This window comes from Ambystoma mexicanum, chromosome 6q, assembly GCF_040938575.1.
Source record: "Ambystoma mexicanum isolate Mex_15411 chromosome 6q, UKY_AmexF1_1, whole genome shotgun sequence".
Lineage (NCBI taxonomy): Eukaryota > Metazoa > Chordata > Amphibia > Caudata > Ambystomatidae > Ambystoma > Ambystoma mexicanum.
The window spans coordinates 1118606862-1118632111 of record NC_090937.1 but is presented as its reverse complement, the minus strand read 5'-3'; the positions used below and the strand labels follow the sequence as shown (position 1 = coordinate 1118632111).

The 25250-nt window shown below is 41.3% G+C and overlaps 1 protein-coding gene across 2 annotated transcripts in view; it reads right to left on the bottom strand.

The window, feature by feature from the left end:
• Positions 1 to 25014, bottom strand: part of CNGA1 (cyclic nucleotide gated channel subunit alpha 1) — a 397841-nt gene extending 372827 nt beyond the window's left edge. Inside the window, exon 1 of one of the 2 annotated variants that reach the window (XM_069631708.1) lies at positions 24651 to 25014. The gene's annotated coding sequence lies outside the window, so the exon portion shown is untranslated. The remainder of the gene's footprint in view (positions 1 to 24650) is intronic. The other variant, XM_069631706.1, reaches the window with a different exon arrangement.
• Positions 25015 to 25250: the final 236 nt, after the last annotated feature.

The window sequence follows — 25250 nt, the reverse complement described above, 5'->3', positions numbered from 1 at the left end:
TTGTGTATTGTTTTCATTGTTTGTATGGTTTGTTAAAAAAAATATTATATATATATATATATATTCAGTGAAAAAACTTTGTCAAAGGGACGTTATGGTTCCAAGTAAAACCGAAAAACCCTTCAAATTCGCCAGTTATGGTAAGCTAAGCAACCATAACTCGCGCCACCACCGTGCACTGCTAAGACTAACACCCAGGACATCAAAGATGACATCACAAATGTCAGTGCACGGTGGTGGCGCGAGTTATGGTTGCTTAGCTTACCATAACTGGCGAATTTCAAGGGTTTTTCGGTTTTACTTGGAACCATAACGTCCCTTTGACAAAGTTTTTTCACTGAATTTCATAGGTTTTTAGTAGCGCAACTTAACCATAACGTCCCTTTAACAAAGTTTTTTCACTGAATTTCATAGGTTTTTAGTAGCGCAACTTAACCATAACGTCCCTTTAACAAAGTTTTTTCATTGAATTTCGTAGGTTTTTAGTAGTGCAACTTAACAATAATGACTTTCACTTTATATACAAATCATATGGAACTGACTGAATCTCTTCTACTGTACTTGATGTCCGCGAACTCATTTAATGTTCGCGGACATGTTCGAAGAACAGTACCACTACCTAAAAAACTCTGGGGGGGTATGCTTGATTGTTATATCATAACATAGGAACATTTAACAAATTCAAAAAAAAGCACACAAACATATTATATGTACTAATACATAATAAATGTAACCCATATATACAACACACTAACCATTCATTTGAATGCACTATGTTCTAAAATGGAATATACCACAAGAAAATAAATTGGCTTCCAACACAATTACCTCACAAACACGACAGAACTGAGAACAAGAGCAGACCCACTGACTACACAGGACATCTCTTACCTGAAATAGTAAGTGTACTTAATTTTATTCATATATTTATAAACTTTCTGTATTAGATAAAATAATATATTATTCTTTTTTTTTTCTCACACAGAAATGTCTTGTACTCTGGAATGGCTAGAGGAACATTTCCCACATGAAGAAATGTCACAAGATAGTGAAACTAATGGTAAACACTTTATAATATAAACCATTTAATTATTATTATTTTGTATACATTTAACATATATATATATATTTTGTACAGAGCATAACAAAATAGAAACTACCTCTGAAGAAGCTGTTATGGAAAACACGCTTGACAACATAAAAGAAAAAATTGATTTATTGTTGACCAATTTTAATAATTTGAAAACTTTTGTTGAAGATCATTTTAAAACAAAAACGTCATACCATTGCCCCACATGTACTTGTCCCCCCTCACCATATCCCAGTCAATTATCCCCAAACCCTCTCCATAACCCAAAACGTTTTGATGAGACTTCCATCCCTTCTTCACCTAATAACAATCATGATGAAACCCCTAATTCTCCTGTTTTTGTTTCTGTTTCTGCCTCACCTTCTCTGTTATAAATTATTACTATATGTTAAATAAAGTTTCATTTTTATATTGTGTTGTAAATTGTTTCGTTTTTTTTTTATAAAAAACAATGTAGGTGTCCGCGGACAGTGCAGGTGTTCTAAAATGTTCGTAAATAAACGAAAATGGAGGTGTCCTGAAGAACACTATACCTGTTCGTACTGTTCGCTAGCAAGATGAAACTTTTCTAAGAACACACGCGGTGTCCTGAAATGTTCGTAAAAAAAAAAAATTAAAGTGTCCTAAAGAACACTATATCTGTCCGTAGTGTTCGCTAGCAAGTTCAAACTGTTCTAAGAACACACGCGGTGTCCTGAATTGTTCGTAATTAAACAAAAATGGAGGTGTCTTAAAGAACACTATACCTGTCCGTACTGTTCGCTAGCAACTTGAAAATGTTCTAAGAACACAATTGGTGTCCTGAAATGTTCGTACATAAACGAAATTGAATGTGTACTGAAGAACAGTATATCTGTCCTTACTGTTCGCTAGCAAATTTAAACTGTTCTAAGAACACACGCAGTGTCCTGAAATGTTCGTTTCACCTGTGATGCAATTTTAATTAGTTCAGGACCCGAACAGTGTCCGTAGAACATCAACGCGCATGCGCTAGCCAATCTCCGTACATTTGGTGTCCTGCGGACATGCGCTTCCTTCGCGGACTTGTTCGCGAACGGATCATATGACCGCGCCCACACTGATCGCTTGTTCTGAATGAGGACACTGTTCGGGTCCCCGAACAAATTAAAAGTACATTTTCAATTAATCCATAATATTTTTCAATAAAATCTCACCATGGCACAAGTCCCACATAGTAATCCTGAGTTTCTACATACCTCTTTGAAACTTTTCAAACTTTTTTTGTGTTTGATCTGTCCGCGGACAGCGCGCATGTCCGCGAACCGCGCACAAGCACCCCTATAAAAGACCACGCCCTAGAGCTTATTCTCATTGTGTTTCTGGCTATTCTTCAGAGCACAGCTATTTCTCCAGCAACTTGCTGATTACACCATTGAGATGGCATCCCTGGCTGCAGAACTGCCACCTGGTGCTGCACCTGCTTCAGCACCACCCCCACCCCCTCCACCACCACCTCCCCAAGGGCCTGAAGAGGGGAACAGGAGTGAGGATGCAGAGGAGGAAGAAGAGGATGATGAGAATGAGGTAGAGGAAAACCCTACTACCCGCACTAGGCGTGAGTGTTGGGTGTGGGGGTTATTTACCATTCATGGTAATGTTCCTAAGGCTCGTGCGAACCATGTTACCTGAAATGAGTGCAAAATGATGCTCAGTCGTGGGAAGCACGGTAAGTACAGCTTTGGGACCACTACTATGAAGCGACACCTGAGGTCATTTCACTCTGGGGCTATTCGCAGGGTTGTACCTTGCGAAGAACGTAGCAGGTTGATTTCCTCTACTTCATCCTCTGTTTCTGATCCTGTCACCACAAGGACCACCTCTGTGGGACAGCGTCTTCCTCAAGCTGCCTCACAGGCCATACAGAATGCTGATGACCCTTACCTTTCGAGGGTCACAGTTGTATGTATGTACTGTGACACAGTACTCTGCAGGGGGGAGCCAGCGACTTCGTAGTGCTTTTGAGACTATCGTCTCAGAGCACGAGAAGATCTGCTCACTACCCAAATAAAACCCACTCTACATCTTCCTCTCTCAGCTCGCCCTTTCTTATCCCTGTGGTTGGTGTCCCCCCCCTTTACCTTCCTTTCCCCTCCTCTCCTAGTGTGTCGTGTATAAAAAAACAAAAAAAATACAAAATATCAAAAATCAAAAATAAAATAAGGATCTTTTCAGAGCCGCCTTTCACAGTTAAAAAATAGAAGTGAAAATAAATGAAGCAGGGCCCTTTGTGTTTTTTAGAAGTTCGCGAACATTTAAAAAATTGGGTTGCTACCCCATCACAAACATTGCAATTTTCTCTGGGAAGAAGTGGTGGCTCTGAAAAGAGCCTTTGGGTGGTGTTTGTAAGTCAAAAATTATAAATGCTTAACACCTACTTCAAAATGGTTGTTGTAATTCCAAAAAAGGTTGCAATGCATTTTGTACATTTCTCCGAAAAATCTGATTGCCAGCATAAGTAAGATGGACTCCATCTCTGCGAAAAATGTATGTACTACGAAACATAATATTTTCATTGTGAAAAGAGGACATGCCAAAATCTCTTAGAAAGGCACAAATAGCCTTATTAACATTGCGCCTTTCTTTTTCCATTTGTGGACCAAACGAAGAAGAACGAAGCCACATTTGTCTCTGCGCAATCCGTGGAAATATCACTTGAGAATTAGGAAACATGTCCATAACCTTCCCAAGTCCTTCTTTCATAGCAAATTGCAAAAAAATTCCAGTCACATGTCCTAAACTGTTCCCTCCACAATGAATTACAATTATGTCTGGATGTTGCTCTGTCTCCAAAGTAGCACAGAGAGGTAGCAAGTCCAACCACTTCATTCCACGTACTCCATGCCAGTGTACTTCCACATGTGGGAATCCAAGATCTACAGCTACTCCACAGCTTTCTGCATGCACCTTCGACCAATGTATCCACGAATCTCCCAAAATCCAAACAATCTGTTTTCTGAAACACACAGCCATAGCTATCTTTTGTTCTCTCAGCAAAAAGAGTATCTGAGAAACTCTCTCCTGACACAACACACCCACTAAACTTTCCTGACCAATCCCTTTCAGTGCTTATTCTCATTTGCATGACTTCTGAACCCAAAAATCCCCGGATGTAACTCCCGATGTCCGCGAACTACCGCCATGTCCGCGGACATATCGTAACATGAACAGCCCTTCTACCATTTCCACTTCACTCTCTCTGCCATTCCCTCATTGGATGTAGCTAAAAAATCACATGACCATGCACCAATCACATTCAAGACCTCTAGATCTAACTGCATCATCATAGATCAGCACTGCAAATGTACTGTGAATCTCTCTGAGTACAAGTGTCATATCATTGGCAAGCACCATCTTCCAGAAATACTGTACAAGTCTCCAAGATTTCTACTTGCAGCTCCATGCATATCCATATGCATGAACACAAACTTCAGATATGCATATTTTCTGTACAGTAGATGAACACATTTTCAAACAGACTTTTAGCTTGTGTAATCTGTAAAATGAATTTACTGTATTTTTTTTAATATCCTAAAATCACCTATCACTTATAAACCTTTATACTATTTACTTTCTTTATACACACACACTCAAATAATGTTAAACTAACATTTTTTAAATGAAATATATAGACTACATATATTCAAACAAAATTGCATGCAAGCACAATCTATGTTTAAATCTTTAAAAAAATACTTATACAATTTCATATTTTTTTGTTTTTATTTATTTATTTACTTAATTACTTTAATTTAGACATGACATTGAGGTGCTATTACCTAGAACAGCTTACTTACAGAAATAGTAGTATTCACTGGTATATTATAAATTTCACAAGACATAGTAAAGATATTTTTTTTTGCTACAGTTAGTCATTCAATACAATTTGTTCATTAAGAACATATCATATGTACTGAACTGATGCAATGTATCTTATGTAAATAAATTAGTTTAATGGTTTTAAATAAGGCACTGAGGATTTCAATTAAAAAATCAATATCTAAATTAAAAACAGCGCTATATACAAACAAAGTTACTAATTTGAAGCTTTTACAATTACAGTGAAGACCACTCTACTGAAAAGAAGCAGCCAAATTCGAAGAACAAAGAAGAACTAAGAAGTTACCTGTTAGTTTAAGAAAAAAAGTAAGTAGAATATCACCATAATATTTGTATTATTAATCAAACATACTATAAAATTAATACAAGCTATTTTGGTGCCTAAAAATAGAGATTGTGTACCATTTTGTCCAAAAATCTCTATGTCTTAAACAGCGATTTACAGCCAGAATGGCCCACAAATTCCTATTTTTGGACACACAAATTACCCAACTGAACCGCTACAATTTTCATATTATAGAACAAACAACTGTTTTAATTGTATACATTAGATTTACTATTTGTACTTTTCCACACCACTAGCTTACTTTTTTTTTGTCATCTGAACCCCAGTTTAGTAACACATAAATTCAAGAATACCTATCCCTACTAGTTGTAGTTCCCAATGCACAATCACACACCATTACATACATCTTTATCATCTTACTCAAACACTCATGCACACAGCACACATATATTCCAGAACACCCCAACCCATATCTTCTTTATTTTTTTCAACAGACCCTAAAGAATGCCTACCAAAAGTCAAGTCCGTAGAAAGCAACTCAAAAGTAGAGCAAATGAAAATAAAAGTGTCCAACATAAGCATCCATCTCTAGCAGAATTTGTAAAAAAAAGTTGAAGCAAAACAGCTAATACAGTCATTTAGTGAAACACAAGAAGTTTCAAGTATAAAAACTTTGCCTCCTCTATCAAAATGTAAAACAAACCAAAAAACAATTAACAGAAAATCAGCTATCACTACAGATAAAACTACTTCTTCAAATTTTAATATAGTGCAAAGTAAGCATACCAAGAAAAGTATTTTAGCCAAAATGTACCGTCACAAAGTCCTTCAAAATCTTATAAAAACAGGAGAGAAATCAGGTTCAATGCTTAAAACCTATAGTAGGAAATTAATCTTAGAAGCATTGATGGACAGTGCAATTCTTCTGAAAAGAAAGTTATTTATTTTACTGTTAAACAAAATGAAACCACTAACAAAACTAATAACTAAATTACAAAAAAGACTTCTCAATAAGCGAAATGTCAACAGAAAGAACTTCTTAAGTATCTGCGGAGGTGAATGGAATCACACTACGAGCACAGAACCATATTTTAATGAAGAAGCGTACAAACAAAAGCAAACAAATACAATTGCCAGACATAGCAGTGGTCGAGGTTATGAAAAAGTGAATAATACCATAATGGAACAAGAAGTACTCCTTACAAAAATATGCCCTGAAAACTTAGAGTTACCCCTCCATTCAACTGAATCGGAACGTCTAGTGTACAAATAGCCATGCACGTCAATGTGTAACATTCCCAAACAATGTTTCAAATCTTTACGCCAATTCCTCAATAAATATGTAAAAAGCAAAGACAAAATCAAAATTAAATTACTGCAAAATTTGGATACCTGTCCAAAGCGCAAGTACACAGGACTACAAGGACATTCATTGGCCTGCATTACAGGACATACTTGTAAAACCACTTTCCATGATATCAAAAGGATATCAACACATCATTCACTATAGGAAATCTAGTCTATAAACTGTACTATGCTAAAAGTCCTGCTTTAGCACTAGCAAAGTTAAATAACATCCTTCTACATGGTAAAGCCAAAGACCTACTTGAAGAAATTCACTATATCCAGAAAAAATATTTTGGAAGTGAAAGCCATTTACAGAATGAATTAGCTTTAAACCAATTAAGCAACAATTCTACACATGGCAACTTTTTGCTAAACACATACAAAAAAGAAATACTCAAATTTAAAAGTACATCAGCTGAAGTACCAAACCATGTATGTGTATGTTGCCGTAGAACTTTTTATAAAAGTAACACATAAACTGTAGACCTATCATACAAAATAGAAGACAATGAAGATTCTAAATGGTTTGTTAGCTCTCTACCTTGTAGCAGAAAACAAATACGAAATAACTCAGCCCTTCATACTTTGCAGTTACTGCACTACAAAACTTGACAACAACCAAACTCCTTCACGTGCTATCACAAATAATTTGGGATTATACCCAGTACCAAAACCCCTACAACAACTTAATTTATATGAGAGCATCATAATTCAAACAGTACACTCATTTCAAGCAATAATACGCCTTTCATCAAAAACAGCAAAATTAACTCCTTCTGAATTGGTAAAAGGCATTCGTGGAAAAGTAGTTTATTTACCATTAGATCTAAAAGAAAATGTGCATACTCTAGGAGTGCAACGTCCAATGCAGCAATCTTTAATTATCTTAGTAAATGGAGTACCTACAAAAGACAAAAAAATATGGCAACAGCTGGTAGATTTATATAAAGTTAGACAAGCCTTCCAATATCTTAAAGAGAATAATGAATATTACAAAGAAATTAATATTGAAGAAAACTTGAAAGATACAACTGAAATAATTCAAGAAACACAAGAAGCTGGTCAATTTGAGCTACTAGATCCTGCTACAATATCAAATACTTTAGACCATTATACAATTCATCCTTTGCACTGAAATGACACCGTAGAAGATGCACTGGAAATTTACCAAATGCGTCAAACAAAAGGATCGCCAATCAGCATATGGGAAAAAAGTATAGAAGCACATGCTTTTCCTCTACTCTTTCCTACTGGCAAAGGAGGAAGGTATGATGATAGACCTATTCAAATATCAGCTTCAGAATACCGCTCATTACGGATGTATTCTGAAGATCCCAGATTTAGACAAAATGTGGAATACATATTCCACCTACTCTTAGAAAGTGAACTAGCAACTTTATGTTACGGAGTTGCACACATATTAAAATCAGGATCACACTTTCAAAATATGACAGCTACACAATTATTAGAAAAAGTGCAACAAAAGGATGAGGTTTTACAATCAAATATTACAAATCTATTAGCAAATATGCGTGGTACTAAAGAGTACTGGTTTCGACGTCATGGAGATGTACGTTGTATGATCAGAAACCTTGGCCCACCCACTTGGTTTGTTACATTAAGTTGTGCAGAATATGCATGGGAAGATTTACATGATTTCCTACGCATATCAAATAAAAACAAAACAAACATAGATATATGGAGAACTTTGTTCTTTGGATCCTGTTAATGTTTCAAGATATTTTCACCATCGCTTCATTGCTATGCTACATTTTATTTGTAATAAAACTGTTCCTCCCCTTGGAGAAGTGCAACACTTCTTTTGGAGAAAAGAATACCAAGCCAGAGGAGCACCACATATCCACATGCTTTTATGGATTAAAGATGCTCCTAAATTTGGTCAAGACAGTGATGCCACTGTTTTACAGTTTATTGAAAAAAATGTCACTTGTGAAATTCCATCAGAAGCCACAAATAGTGATCTTCATGCACAAATTTTACAATTTCAAAGACACAAATGTGGAAAACATTGTCGTCGCAAATACAAAAACAAAGGGAAATACTACACCAAATGCCGATTTGGTTTCCCTAGACCAGTTACAAATGCAGGTCAAGTGAACAACTTCATGTCTTCAGTTAGACATAGTGTTAAAGGTAAGTTACCTAAAAATACATATTACATAAAAAGAAAAGAAGAAGAAAAATATATCAATGATAATAATGCAATCATTGCCCACTTATGGAATGCAAACATAGTATCTCCAACCTGATGTTAGCTTTGATTCAACTCAGATTACAAGAAGTACTCAAAACAGACTATGAAGAGCTCTTTGCAGGAAAACACATTATTGTTTTTGGAGATCTGCTTCAATTAACACCAGTAAAAGGTGAGCCTATTTTTAAAACATTAGGACACAAACTCTGCCGTAAAACTGTTGGCAGCATTGGAAATGTCAACCTTTGGCAACATTTCCAATACAGAGAATTAACAGAAAACATGCGGCAATCTGCAGATCTCACTTATGCCAACATTTTAAAAAGTATCAGAGTTGGTATACTCTCTAAAGAAGCAGAAGGAATATTGAAAACCCGGCACATGAATGCACTTTATGGCGATAATGCATGTGCTACAGATGTTATGGAACAATTAGCCAACAAAAATGTCAATTGTATGGCCTTAATGCCAACTCTTGCAAGCTGTTTCAAATTCAATGAAATCATGCTAAGTAAAGAAATGCAACCAAACATGGAAATTAGCGCCACAGATAAACTAGATGTACATGGTATGACACTACCCATGTGTGACCAAGCCACAACAAGACTAAATAGTTTAGAAAAATCAATCTCAAACACAGCAGGCTTAGAAAAGATATTAAAATTATCCTTAAATTGCAGAGTAATGCTTAAACGTAACCTTGACGTGGACCAAGGACTAGTTAATGGAGCACTGGGTACAGTTGTTGGCTTTCAAACATACCCACGCGACAACAAAATTCAGTTTGTCAATATAATCTTTGACAAACTTTCAGAAGTAAAAAGGATAGGACGCTCAACAGCTAGATTCCTTCTCTTCAAAGATATGCATGTACGCAGAGAACGATTTTCTCTAACTCTTGCATACGCAGTCACGATTCATAAATCACAAGGTCTTACCCTAGACAAAGCAATGATAGAATTTGGTAACACAGTCTTTGAAGAAGGCATGAGCTATGTAGCACTATCACGCTTACGTACACTTGACGGTCTATTTCTAATCAACTTCGATGCAAGTAAAATAAACGCTGATATTCCTTGCATTTTAGAATACAATAGACTTCGCTCACTATACACCCCCCACCTAAACAAGCATAAACCTTGCCAAAGCCATTGAGAAGGTTGTACAATTGAAATCGATAACTCAGTACAAAAAGATACAAACATTGCATACAAAATGTAAAAAAGACAAACAATACATTTCTTGTTCAGAAAGTGCTGAGGAGGAAGCACATGTGTTTTTAAATGTTTATGGAACAGAAGAAGAGATGGCGCAAGGCGAAAAGAACCCAGCAAAGCATTCCCAATATGAGAAATGGCTGCAGTTCTCTGAACATGTGGGTTTTCAAGGCTGAAAAGATCTCTGCTGTTGTCTGCCAGAAATAATCAGTTTCGGAGACAGTAACTTAAGACAAATAGCTGTAAAAGAAATACAGAACACCTTAAAATGGATCTGGCTTCTACAGATTGCCAAATGGAGGAAATGCGATTATACCTTTGTTGCACCAACAATAAGTCAAGCTGCATTATGAATTGCAGACTTTGAGGGCCGAAGACCCAGTGGAAGAGTATTTCCTTCATGAATGTGGAAGCACCAAGGACTGTACAACCAATCAAAATAGCTCAGCCTAGAGGAATGGCTTGATTTGGCATGAACTATGGATAGCACTGCCAGCTGAGTGCTCATTTCTGACATATGTGCGTATCTTGCTGTTGCAGGTTCGAATCCTGGTTCGGCCACCTCAGCTTTTCTTCCTTCCGAGGTCGATAAATAGAGTACCACTTGGTGGGTAATTATATCAATGGTTATTACAGCACTTTGATGCCCTCAGGTGAGCTAGCGCTATATAAAAACTGGTATTATTATTATTATAGAAGTAGATGCCCAGCTTGAGTTTTCTTACACATCTAAGCTTTCATAGGAAGTTGGGAATCCTTGAAAAACTCATTAAGTAACCAGAGGATACAAGAAAAGTGGAAATATTCTTATGAAAAACACCAACTTTGGAAACACATCCAGCAAGCAAACTAAGGACACAGACTGCAGGTCTCTCACAAGGGAAAGTATTTTCTCCATAGACCAACAGTAGAATGGGGACTGAGTTTAAGTGCAGGTTCTAAGGAAGTGAGCCAAAAGGAGTTCACATACCTTTTGTGGTAGGCAAGCAGAGGTACCCAGGATCAGAGGGTTAGGCTTGCAATCGCGCTGATCCTCAAAGGCAATGAGGAAAAGGCACATAGACAATTTCCTTCAATGGATGACATATTGGAGACGGTGGTGAGATCTCTACACGGAGAGACAATTGTACCAAGCGGGATGTAGACTCACAAAGGTGACAGTAGTGGTATTTGAAGAGAGGCTTGCCACTTGGCATGACAGAGGGAAACATTGGTTTTCATATGTTTTGAGCCAGAACAGCATCCTGTTCTAAAAAGCTCGGATTTGGGGTCCATGTTTCCGTTTGCAGGCATCTGAGCTCTGGCGATCCTGCACAGTGATGTAGTCCACACAGGGAGTTACCCAGATCAATTGTTAATTTGATCTCTTATAGTGCATTTATTCTACTAATATTTACAGGCAAAGAATTTAAAATCCTTTCCTATACGTCTGAGTCACCATAACTGAAGGGTAACATGGTGTTCAGAAAATCAGAAACTATGCAACCCATTGTGCAAGAAATTAGTTCATTTTCCAGCACTGTTCTCTTATGGTGCTGTAGCTGAGCAGCTTGGGGATGCTCCCAGGAGGCGCAGTGGGTGAGAAGGATCGATCATCCGCAACTCAGTTTAGAGAATAAACTACACCATGACATTAGACCCATTGAAAATATCAATATCAATAAATCTGCACGTTAATTGAACAATGGTATTGGAAATTCTAAGATGCAGTGAAAGAAACACCCATCAGCGACCAACCTCCAAAATTAAACGACGTTAAAAGGTCCATAGACGCTAGGAACGTTTTAACTATTCCTCAATGTAATCCTAAACCTGTCAAGGAATTTCATTTGATCCAGAAATGTGTCATTGACAAGATACGAATCAGATAAAAACAAAATACAGTGAGATACTTTCAACTAAAAATGAAATGCTGCAGGCAAAGAAAGGACAAGGTAACACGGTCGAGAGATTGAAGACTGAGAAAAGTGTCGTCCCGAGATGAACGTCTCACAGAGGGAAGTTGCATTTCTGTAGGGCTGAAATCTCCATAGCGATGAAGTGGGTAGGAAGGTGAGTGAATGGGATCGTTTGACCTGAGAAAGGTACAAAGATTGAATGTCGACTGTTTGGTCCATAGTATTGATGGAGACATAGGCCGCAGAGTGATCATGCAAGACACAGATGTCTTGCATTAGCAAGACTTCACTTCAGGGGAATCATTTCTGCAAGAGGGTCAACAAGCGGGTGTCTCTGATGGCAGCATTCTTATCCACATTGCAATGTAATAATGTAATACACAAAAGGATCACTAATATATTGTAGCTGTACTATAAAAAAAAGGTACCGTAGTGGTATGATCTGGTACTGCACATAATCCATTTCCATCCTCAATTTCCATCCTCCCTTCCTTCCTACATGTTGCGCCCCCGGAGTCACAGTGCCACTACTTTGTGGCACACCTCTATCACTGGTAGTGGGGTGGTGCTTAATAGACATACAGACGTGTGGGTTTTAATGTGCTGGTACATAGGTGAGTCGGGTAGCTGGTTTGGCGGAGATGTGGGGTTCACGTGGAGACCTGTTATTGGGTGCTAGGACTAGAATGAATAGTTGAGCTGGGAGCACGTATTGTGTAATGTTGCTATGCATCAGCATGAGTCTTTCTTACTGTTCTGGCTTCCATTTTCCACCTCAAGTTGATTGCAGTGCTGTGCGCGTGTTTTATAACTCATAGGGAAGAGTTTGGAAACTGACCCGACTTTGTCTGGCCTCCGAAGTTGTCGTGTTTTTAGCGTTGTGCCCACAGTTTATTGCATGCTTTGCTTATGCTGACCTGAGGATGTCTTGTCTCTGTTTCATCCAGGTGTGAGGGATTGCCATCTGGCAAGGGTGTAAAAGCCCTAGCTTTTTTGGTTTTGTTAGTAATAAAATAATGGGGGTAATGCATCTCCGCACAGGTGGTCTGCTAACCTCCTCCCTTTAAGTAAACTCCATCCCAAAAGCACAGTGTACACCTGTGCCCTGCAGCCACAGTGACCGGAGCTGCACCCCTTGCTTCCTGTGGCACAGATCAGGTTCAGTGGTCATAGGTTCCCTGTGTGACAGCATCTGTGATAGACAAGTCACTTCAGTGCACAGGTTGCATTTAAGTTTACACCCTCTGTTTCAAATTGCCGGCTGGGGAAGGGCAGAATTAGGACAGCCAGGGGACACCATTGGGTATGGAAAGGGTTCCTCATCTTACTTTTCTGTGTGATTTTCTCTCCTTCCTGACCCCTTCACTTATTGCAGAGAAAGGCACTCTTAAGTTTGACATCAGAAGGCAATTGGCACTTGTCACAAGCACAAGGATGTGATCCCTGTGCTTACTTCCTCCTGTGATCCCTGTGCTTACCCTCCAATCCTGTGTGGCATTTGGACTATAAAAGAGGGGGAGCCCCTATATTATAATTACATTTGGACCATTCAGCACTTAAGGAAGAATCCGTTTGGACCTGTTTTGTGATAGATTATCCTTTTAAAGCCCTTAGCCATTAAGGTGAAGACCCGGTGCTCCAAGGCAGAGGCAGGCTCTGCTCTCTAAACAGGGCACATTGGGGGTGACTCTTGCTGAGGACCAAAGCCGGCCCCACTGATTGCAAAACTCACTATGCAGGGAGAGCAGAGACTCAGAAGGACCCATTGTTGTAGAGCCCCCATGCATAAGGTCTTACAGCATCCTGAGAGCCAGTCATGGTTTTCATCGCATCAAACAAATAGAACCCCATTATAGCCATGTTCTCTGCACTCAAACTGCTTTTGGTACTCTCTGAGACTTTAAAACACTGCTGTTTTGCATTCATTGTACCGGCTTGCCACCACATTACACCATGCAAATCACATCACCTGTTCGCTAGAGCAACCTGCTCGCTGCTGCAGAATTCTTCGAAGCACTGCATTGGATCATCAGCATCAAAGTTTCAAACTGCCAGACCTCGATTTAAACCGCTGGAGCATCATATCACTCGTCTACCTGAACCAACCGGTTACCAACATCTCAAACCTATTCGACCTTCAAACTGACCCTGGTGAGCCATCCGAACTGCATCGCTCAAACACTGCCATTGAACTGCATTGAGTGCCCTCTTCAAACTGACTCGACACCAACTTGCCACTTGAATCCGAGGGACTCACCACATCCAAACATGGTACGACTCACATTTATAGCACCTGAAGCATGGTTTGGCACAGTCCAACAGTCTAACATTAGAATCAGGGACTTTCAAGTGACCGTGTCTCCCTGGTCCACCATTTAGGGAAAAAGAGACTGATTAAGTCCCTTATGCACCTTTTTCCATTGGGACATATCCTTTTGAACACATTGTTGAATTTTTTGCCTGTTTTTCGCCCTGACAAAGTATTCAGAAGGCTGTGTTTTTTGCAGATGTGGGAATTGATAGTGTTTTTAATCGTTGTATAACCATTTGTTTATTTAATATATATATATATATATCTGTAGAACCTTCGTTGGGCATTCTTTTATTTTGGAAATATTATACTATTGCTGTTTGTGTTGCTACTGGCTCACATTCACACACTTTCCAAGAGTAAAGCCCACATCACCACAAGGGAATAGGACAAAATGACTGAGGGCAAAAAGTCCGACCCCCAAATGTCCGACCCCCATTTTTCCGCAGATATATATGTGGAGGGGTAAAGTTAAAATAAATGTATAGGGGTAAGGTGGGGGGTTGGACTTTTGGTAGTCAGACTTTTGCATTCGGTCATTTCAGGCCAAGGATGTTTCTGTCTATGGTGTGCCTGTTTTACCTTTATGACTGGGATCACTGTTGTTAGGAAGGGAGTAAGCCATTCGCACCTTTCTAGGTGCTTTAAGGTGAGACAATCCCCAATGAAAGAACCATAATAGACCAGGGGGGGCGTCCTAAAAGTCCCCACATGGTCAAAATATTGTGTGCGATTTAGACATTTAGATATAGTGCACGTAAACAAGCGGGTGCCATTTTTGTAGAGATAAGTAGCCATAGCCAAAGCACAGGGCCTGTACGGCCATGCAGTATTTACTGTGTAAAACACAGGCCGAAAGCCTGAAGAGGAAATCTGGAAAGGTCCAAGAGCTGATGAGAGAGATCCACGCTGCCGACTTCCACAGAAACCCTTCTTTTGTTTTAAAGTTGTTGCCAATATGTTTGTTGTAAAGGGAATGTGCCCTGCAATGCCACGAGACAGAGCTGGTCACCTTGGTGTACGTGTTATCACAAACAGGCCGAAGCAGGCCTCCTACCCCCACCCAGCCAACTAAGAGTTATAACCTCTATAACTGCCCTAGTCCCGAGACCTCTGAATTCCAAGATACCAGTTGACCCCAGACCACCAACCATAAACCAATCAACCATAAAGATCTGAGAGTATGGTCATCCCATATTTATTTTATAATAACATGGTTTGTAGTGCGATGTACAGGGAGGGATACATTATAGTTCAAAAGCCAGGGTGGAAGCCTTGGGAGCTGAAGACGCGATCAGGGATGAGTGAAGTATGTGTGGGTCGGTGTGACCTCGAGGCTCCCCCTGTGCCAGTCCTCGAGCCTGCCAGGTGCACTGTATAATGATAGAGTACCATTGTTCACAAATGTAGCTAATTGCTTCTCCAGCCTTGGTTCCTTGGGGACTGAGCACAGCAGAACCCACGTGATGGAAGACGTACGGACTGGACTAGGACCAATGACTTGGCAACCCCTATAGAGCAGCCCAACCTTGTATAGGGCCACACCAACCAGTCACGTAGGTTTTCATTGTACACAATGATGTCACCTATGATGCTGTGTCTCCTTATAAGATTCTGCTTGTACACTTTCTGGCAGAACGTTCTGTGGCAGCAGAGTTCTTTGCCGATGCTCCTATTTTTGTAGAAATAAATACTTGTTTCACTTGCAAGAGCATATTGGGCCTTTTTCCCTAGCACGTTGTATTTTTTCTGGTGTGAGCGTTTAGGGGAGTGCCTTCACTGTTGGGTCATACAAGTGTGGGGGCTGAGTAGGTGGTTTGGCCACTACTGACCCTTGTACTCCTGCAGAGCAGAATTCATATCATCACACTCTGTTTGAGAGGTTGGTGCTCTGGGGGGTCTTTCCTCTTGTTGGTCTTTGGGTCCAGGTTCATGATAGTTGTTTATGAGGTGGTTTGTCTGTATTTGTCTGATTTTTTCCTGGTGATTCTTTGGGTCAGAGGGTGGCATGGCTTTCACTTTGACTGCTTCCTATTGGAGCTGTCATGGAGGGTGGCATGCTAATAAGCCTGTTGTAGTCCTGTGAATATCCAGGTGTTAAGGTATTTGTTCAAGACTGGACGATCTTCCTGTGTGTAGAGATACCTATTATTGAGTTCATCTGCTTGCTTAACAGGAATGAGGAGGATGTTCCATGCAATTGAAGTGTAGCACTGCCACTAGAGCAACTTTACAAGGCATTCTGGCTAGCTTGTTGTGGATGAATTTATTTTTGGTTGAATCTGGACACCTGCTGGAGAAGGCAGGGTAGTCCATTTGCCGGGGTATGAATTGTATCCTACATTTCATCAAAAGCCAGTGGAGCCTTCGGAGAGATGTGGTGATGGGCTCCCATCTTCGGTGTCTCAGGAGGAATCTTGCTGCAGCATGTTGATCTTGATATAGGATGTCTAGTAAGTATTCCAGGGGCCCCTATGTGGGAACTGTTGTTGTAGTCGAGGCTGGAGAGTACTAGTGAAATGATTGCCATGCTTTTTTGAGAGAAAGCCAGGGATGGAATAATGAACAGATCACATCACCTGTTTGACTAGAGCAACCTGCTCATTACATTTCATAACCCCCCTTACATCATATTGCTGCATTGTCTACACATAACAGCTTCCTCCCGAATACCTCACACTTCTGCTGCCATCCGCACCCTGTACACCTGCCCCCACCAGCTTCCTGATGCTGCCACTTGTGTGCAGTGAAAATCTCCAGCATATCGGCAGACTCTGCCATACCCTTGTGGCCCTCTCATCCATTGGAGGTGCCTATGCCTTCACTGTGGTTTCTTATTCCAGGGTTGCAGCACCCAAGTTCATTACTGGTCCCAAATTGCGTCTCTTGCCCACCTCTGCCAGGGCCCACCTCTGTAGAGTCCAAGCATTCTGGACCTTTGAGTCTCTTTCTTCCGGCGGCGACCGTTATGAATGGCGTGTTTTGGGATTGGATCACAGGGCAGATTTCGTCTCTATGTTAAGTGTAAAGAAGGCCTTTGGGGCTGGGGGTCCTGTTGAAGCCTGGTGGAGGCTGACGCTCGTGCATGAAGAGGCTAGGCTTCAATCAATGCACTTCGATATGCCCTGCATATCTAAAAGGGGTGCTTCTCTGAAGATGGTGAAATCCCCTCAAAGTCAAACCTTTACTAGTGGCGGAATTTGTCAGATTTGTGCCCATTTTACAGATTCCCTCTATAGAGTAAGTCCTTTTATCTGATTTCACCTAATTATCTCCTCGTTATTCTCTTTAGGTTTTTAATTTTGTGGAGGTGATTGAATTGTATTGAGTTCTTTCCTCGTCGATGCACTGCTGGATATGCTACAGTGCTTGCGTTGACCATGGGCCTAATTCAAGGGGGTGCGGGGGCAAGGGTGTTTGTCACCTCAACTTTTGTGGCACACCATTTTGTCCCACTCATTTGGCAGGGGCCCCTTTCATTTAGATGTCATGACCCCACCAAAATTTTCGGCAAAGTTCCTCCACTGGTCAAAACGCTGCGACCGGTCGACATATTTGTGCAGTTGACGTGTTCCTTATAAGGCCTTATTTTCCTGTTTTCTTCCACTGAATGTTGGCAACATGCTGCCAGCTGTCAGACTGCATTTGAGTGTGCACAGCTTCCTGAGCATAGGCCCACCTCACTCCACAGGTGCCTTGGGGGATCCATTTGATGAGTGGGCTATGGGTGAGAAGGGGGCTGCCAAAAGAGAGGCATCTTCCCGGAATGGGGCCTCGGGACCGGATATCTAGCATGCAGGCATGGAAAGGGTGAAAGCAGCCCATTAAGACAATTTTTAGAGGGGGGAGCCCCTTGAAAACCTTTTTTTTTTTATAAAGGAAAGGCAATTCAGAGGTGCGTGAAATGGGGCACCAAACTTAAAATACATAAGGATGGCCTTGCAAAGGGGACTAGGGGAAGAGTGTCAAGCAGGCAGAGGAGCAGCCCAAAGTGTGGGCGGGGGGGTCGTGAACCCTTTATAAACAAAGTAAGCCATGAGTAAATCCCTTATGCGTTTGCATCTCGCCAAGCAGACCACCTGGCATTTTCTCTGTTGAATCATTATTTCAATATGTGTGCACTGGGGAGAAGTTTTTGCCAACCAGTTGGGCTGGTGAGCAAACATTGGGCATTAAGAACCATACCTCCCATTAAATGAGGCTGATAGCATGTCTTTCTTATAGGAGAGGTTGGGAGCTGTAGGGAATGTGTAAAGATTCCTTTATCCACTTGTTCATAGCAATGAAGCACTGCACTGAGCAACACTGTAGACACTTTAGTTTGAAGTTAATGGAAGAGAAGCTATTACTTCCCATCACACTGCTAGTGTATATGGTCTTCCTATATGGCCATCTTATCAAGGAACATGGGGTTGTCTTTACATTGCATTTCGTGATTTTCCCATAACGTGCCCTGAATGATTACTTTCAGAATTGTCTGCTATGTTATGCTAGGGTTTGTTTATACTGCACTACTCAGCACCATACTGGTGTACCAGCATCGATGCTTGCCTGGAAAGTGCCATATTATGTCACCGCCAGGAGTATCCAGGCCATGGTCTGCCAGAGACTACGAGAGAGGAGTAGAGAAACAGGCAAACATCTAGAAAGGGGAAACAGACAGGAAATATTTGTACATGCAAGACAGTGAATGAGGGATAGGGCTGGAGTTTGTGGGATCCTGCATGCATCTGAAGTCGGTATAGAATGTAAAGTGCCGCTAAGAAAAGGGCAATTGATTAATGCTTCTGCAAACAAGCACATACCCCTTTGGGAGGTCTGTAGTACGTACAGTCCTGAAATTAGGCATGAAGCAATTTGTTCAAGTGCCCCATCTTGGAATGTTATCATGTATGTATATATGTTAGCTATGCTATAATGCTTTATTTAGAATTAGGTTTCCTTGTTTGTGTCAGCTTTAAGATGATGTATGTAAAATGAGAACTATGAGTATGTTAAAACATGTATTGAGTATGCAAAATTGTTACCTCGGATATACCGCACAAAAATCTCTATTTAAGGCACTCTTGAATAGGGCTTTTCTTAACCAATTCTCTGTGACGAATGATAAGCTACTGGTGGTATTAGCACATTACACTTATTCCGATTTGTATATATGACTTTGTATTGAAGCCTTTAGGATCGTTTGTATTGTTAGATGTGATAACGATGTCTTTGAATCCTGGATGCCTTTATTTGTCTTTTCAATGTTCCTAATGCCTGCAGTATTTGGCAATGCACCATACTCTATAGATTAACTACTAATGGACTATATTAAGATTTTTTTATGTCAAGTGTTATTATTCCTTAACTGGTCTTTAAAATAGACGTCTTAGATTATTTTTGTATGTAATAAGTGGATAAAGTAATGTTGGCTTGGCATGCAAATGAGCCCACATGTGTTTTTGGAACATGCACATTAGGTGCCTGGATTTCAGCTTCCATTGGAAGGCACCAGACAATATTGCCATAGGGTAGTCAATCACCTCCAGCTGTCTCTAGAGCAGAGGTGGCCGATGCACGTGAGCTGTTCAGGCAGGAGGTCGGCACGAGAAGCCTTAGCAGGTCTTGTCAACCAAAGGCTCACTGGCACCTGGTGTGACTGTGATGAGCCACCTGCTTCCTCAGAGTGCCGCTTCCAATATGATGTGGGTTGTGGCCACCTAGTTTCACACACCTGACCATGTGAATTTCAAAGGTTATGTAGCGTTCACGTCACTCTGTTTAAGCTCTCTATTGGATACATTTTAAATGATGCATTAATCAGGCTGTGGGAGTCATAGATATGAAAATAATGTATTCATTAAAACATTTAGAGATTGGGTATTAGGCATATATTAGACTTCTAGGCGGAAGTAATTTCCATGTACCCTACATTTAGAAAACAAGTGCATTCCTCTTTCTGTTAAACGTTAAAAATGTCCCAAAGAGGAAAGGAGAGCGATTTCAATTTTTTGAGTCATTTATATAGCGCACCTAACAAACCAAATCATATCTGGTTGTACATTGACTCTAAACGCACTCAAGCGAACAATGTGAAAACACATCTACCAGTTACCAGACATTAATCCTAAGGGAACTCCTACATTGACACCTCCATACCACAGTTAAAACTTAATGGAAATAAGTGAGGGTTTTAATGACCTGAATTTCCAATGGAAGCTTATTCCATAACTTCGGGCCATACATTACAAACCTACGATCTCCCCTAGATACACAGTTTGAGGGGGTGATTTGCAACAACAGTTTATCACTTGGCCATAACTGTCGAGTTGGTTGGTACTGGAGTATTTTTTGTGGTAGATAGCTGGGAGCCAGCTTACTCACACATTTAAAAACCAAACAAAGGATTTTATAATCAATACGATCCTTTACCGTACGCCAATGTATAGATCAGCGGTGGCTTGAAATGGGGTTAGATTTCCTTACTCGGAAAATCAGTCTGACCGCTGCATTTTGTGCTTTTTGCAGTCTCTGAATTTGTGCGGATGGGATGCCTGCCAGCAACCCATTCCAATAGTCCAAGCGCAGGTTCACCAGGGCTCCCACCACCACTGCATGATCCTTAGCCGGGAAGAATGGGAGAGGCTTCCCCAGGAGGCGCAAGTTGACGAAGACTGAGTGAAATTGCAGGGCCACTTCAGTGGTCGACTAAAAATGTCTCTATTTTCAGAGGTCGGGAGTAGGTGCCCTTGCGCTGGGATCGGAGGGGCACGATGGACCCCACAGTGCTTCCTCTGGGAGAGATTGCAGTCAGACACTTAACATACCCTTCCAGGCACCTTTGACCCACCTGCAGAGGTCTTTGAAGGAGATTTTGGACAGGTTCTGGCACACAGCCTTAAAGCAGCTTCTGAGATAGCTACGCAGCCTCAAGAGATAAAACTATAAGAGGTATAGGCCGCACTAAAGTGCAAAGGATGCAGGAGGTTCACCAGTTCTTCCACACCTGTGCATGGCCTTTTAACATATCTTCAGCTCAGCCACTACTGCAGATGCACTGAAAACGTCCCTGTCATCATGCCAACGCATGTGTGAGAGAAAGAGTGGCACCTAGCTTTTCCCTGACCATTCCAGGGGCTACAAGGTATGTGTAAACAATTGGTCAGAGCGACCCCAGACAGAACCACAGTAAAAAACAAACTGACCATTCTGTAGTGTTTCAAACACAAAAAAACAATTACCGTGTATTAATACAAACAAATTAATCAACATAACATAACATACCATAGAAACGCAGTGAACCTAACACATTCATAACAAAACTTCGTTTCTTTTTTACTGTGGTTCTTTCCGGGGTCGCCAATCATGTCAAAGCAGCAAACTTATCCACAGCTCAGTCATAGTGACAAGAGTCTGTTAATGTTGATGTTAATGCTAAACAAATGTACAAAGCGAAGATACAACCCGACGGCATCTTGGTGCCAAAGGAATCCAAAGTCTACAAAAGGTCAATCATAATTTAACAGAAACATAACACATCCTAGATTTTTCAGCAAAAAAGAAACGTCTTTTGCTTCTCCTTGAAAGCCAGATGCTCAGAAATTGCCTGCAAAGAGAGTGAAAGTGAGTTCCAGAGGACTGAGGCCGCCACTGAAAAAGTCCAGTCACCAACTGTACTTCTTAAACCCGTGGTACACAGAGAATCAGGAGATTAGCCAAACAAAGGTTATAAGAAAGGACGTATTTAAGTCTGCTCACCCCCTGGGAGTGGGGGCCTGCATATGAATTTTGAATTTTTGAATGATTTATAAGGTGCTAAAGTAAACCTGGCAGAATAAACTGCATCAGGGTGCAGCCGGCAGCATAAAAATACTCAAGAGGTTGGAGATGGTGGGTGTAGGGTAGTTTTAACCCTTCTAGGACCTTCCAAACTCACCACCTGAGAGGTTATAAAATGCACACCCTCTGCCTGGAGCCATATTACCAAAACTGTAATGGAGTATAATGAGAGTTTTTTGCTCCCAATGCAATTTACTATTATAAAAAGGGTTACATGTGTTGTTACTGCCATTTCTGCAACATGTAATGCTCTGCTGCTATCTTCGCACCTGCACATTTGCAAAAGGTTGATCACTCATTTCCATGTGGGAGTTTCTTCCAACTGTGGTCTCTAGGTCGTTTCCCCAGAAGCCTCATGCACTCAAGGCCGCATCACGCTGCATCCTACACAGTACGTCGGACGTCAGGGGGAGCGGCTTGGAGAGCATAGGAGGAGGCAGCCGTGGGCCTGTACAAGTGGTGAGGGTGGGGAGAGTGGGGCGGCGAGGCCACACAGAAAGAAGAGGGCAATGGGACGGACCCCCAAACATAGATAGGGAGAGATACGACCGACCTTGTACGGAACCTTGTGGGCGCACAATGAGTTGCACTAAATATTCGCCACCCTCGTCTGTCACCTATCTCCCCTCGGCTCTAAATATCATATAGGATAGCCAGAACAATCTTTTGCTTGTATGCTATTATAGTTGGGATAAAGGAGAAACCGACATATTGTTGTTCGTATCAACAAAGAGCACAAACTGCTTTAATGGCTTTGGGTTTGAGATTCTCATTCAATCTCCCTTGAAACATGTGATTGTTCAGTTCTACCTCCAGATAAGAAGAGAGTCTACACCCTCCAAGGTTAGAGTGCTCAGGAGCTAAATCTAGGGAACAGGTTTATTTTTTAGTCATAAAGCAAAAAATCTTTGCCTTGGCAGAATGTATATAGTTAAGCCAATATGCAACAGCGACCTCATTTAGAAGATGTCTACTTCTCTTAAGACCTTTTGCAGTGTGATCAAGAAGCACAATGTCGTCTGCATATTCCACAGTTGACGGCTCCCATTTCTGGAGGGACATTACCTTTGCCACGCAGCCAGTGGTCAAAGTCTACAAAAATAAGTAGTGGAACTATGTTTCCATCTGGCCTGCCTCCGTTTCCTATAAACCCCATTGCCACGACCCCTACCATGCGTAATCCAAACCCCCAAACAATCACACCTGCTATTTAATGGAATGTTCAGTGGCATGCACTCAAGCAAGTTTCAACTTCTTCCTACACTTTTACTTTAAAACTAAACTATTCCGAAATGGTTTCTTTTTCAACTAAAATGATAGGAACCGTAAAACTTAAAAACAAAAAGTAGAGGAGCACTGCTCCCAACCACTCCCGCCCACTTCGTCCACTGCACGCAGTACATTGTCGACATAAGCGATATACGGAACAAACAACAAAGGGGCTATCACGCAACCGTGCCTTAATCCACGACAAGAGGAAGGAGCTCGAGTAGTACCTTACTCTAGATCTGAGATGAACATCAGTGTGCAGCAAAATAATTCATTTCAAGAAACCAAGGCCTAGTCCTCATCTACTGAGTTTACACCAGCAAAGTTGCTTATTAACACCAATGAAGACAGCGGGAATGTCCATAAAGCCCACATACACGGGGGCATTACCTGCGTGCCTTGTTTGCCTTCTTTTCGATTATTCATGGCAGACATATTGGTTCTGAAACCGGTTTGCTCCAGAGCGAGGACAATCGTTGATTTGAAACCCAGTCCTGCAACTCTTTCAAGAGTAAAGAGGCAATATCTTGCTTGTTCTTCTAACAGTGCAAGTTTGTGGGTCTTTGGGTCTTCTCTGGGGACCTTCTTGTGAAAGGAAACTAGATAGGCCTCGGTCCACGAGGAAGGGATTTGGGCTGGTACTGCGTTAAAGACAACATTTGTCACCCCCCCCCCCAGGCCCAGCTATGAATGGAGATAGGATACACAATCACTGACTGTAAAACACACACAGACATACCGAACATTAATACGAAGCAAAGAAGAATAAAGCAAATTGTTAAAACAAGCGTTTAAATGAACATGATATCTACATTAAATATTAAACATCATCTCCTGAGCTGAGGGAAACGCGCCTGCCATATGATATGATTGGGTTATAACGCGATTAACACCCAGAGGTTTCTAAGCGCAGACCCTCTGGTGCTCCATGTCGTCTTGCTTCCAAGGTGAGCACGTTGCCCCTGAGCTATCCTCCGGAGACACGGGACGCTGTCCCAGGCGCCTTAATTGAAATGAGGAAAGAAATGACTATCCAGTGCCTGATTACTTGCCTTTCTTGTGTGCGTGTGAACGTAATCGTCGGCTGGAGTGCACTCTTTCCTCCTACCGAGATGAAATGTGACACTTCTCGCGGTTAAGAAGGCTACACGTACGGATGCGAAGTGTGTACTTTGCCAGTGCGAACGGACAAAGGAACCCACATTACATTGGCTTCTAGAATAGTTGACATTGCATTCCAATTCACAAAAGCGAACGTGCACACACAAGACTGTGCTGGGAAAAAAGTAGACCCCTACAGACACAATAATGTTCCTGCAAAGGCCATGTACTGTTTACCTTGAACGGGTGGCGCCTCCTTCTCCTGCTAGTGGCGACAGTCCTTGAGGGCAGACGGCAGCATATCCGACCTGAACAGACTCCCCCACTCTGGCAAACCAGGCATTACCAAAAGTTCCAACCAGTGACAGATCCTCAGAGAATGGGCCAAATATCGCGAGGCCCCATTAATGGCGGCTTTTCTGCAACATTCCTGTGCCAGGGACGGGATCCGCCGGCGGGCAGCTCACGGGCGATTTCCCTGACCCAGCAGCGGATTTAATGAGGGAATTAGAGGCTGATGAAAATGACACTGGCAGAGCCGCCATTATCCCCCACCTGAGAAGGAGCTTAGTACCGGCTGCAGCGCACATGCAAGTGGTGTGGCTCTACCGTTCACGCGCGCTCTGACAGGGGAGGCTGCAAGTGCAGTTTTTGAGAAGACGTGCGGCTGTCAGGCATGCATGCAATGTGTAGATTCCTGGAAGAGATCATCCCTTGTACTGAGGGGGGGGGACTGGGATCCAAAAGAGGCCCTGGAAATAATGTTCAAAGTGGCCCCATGTTACATATTTGCAGCAAGCCCAAACCTTTTCCTATGAGAACATTTGGAAATAAAAT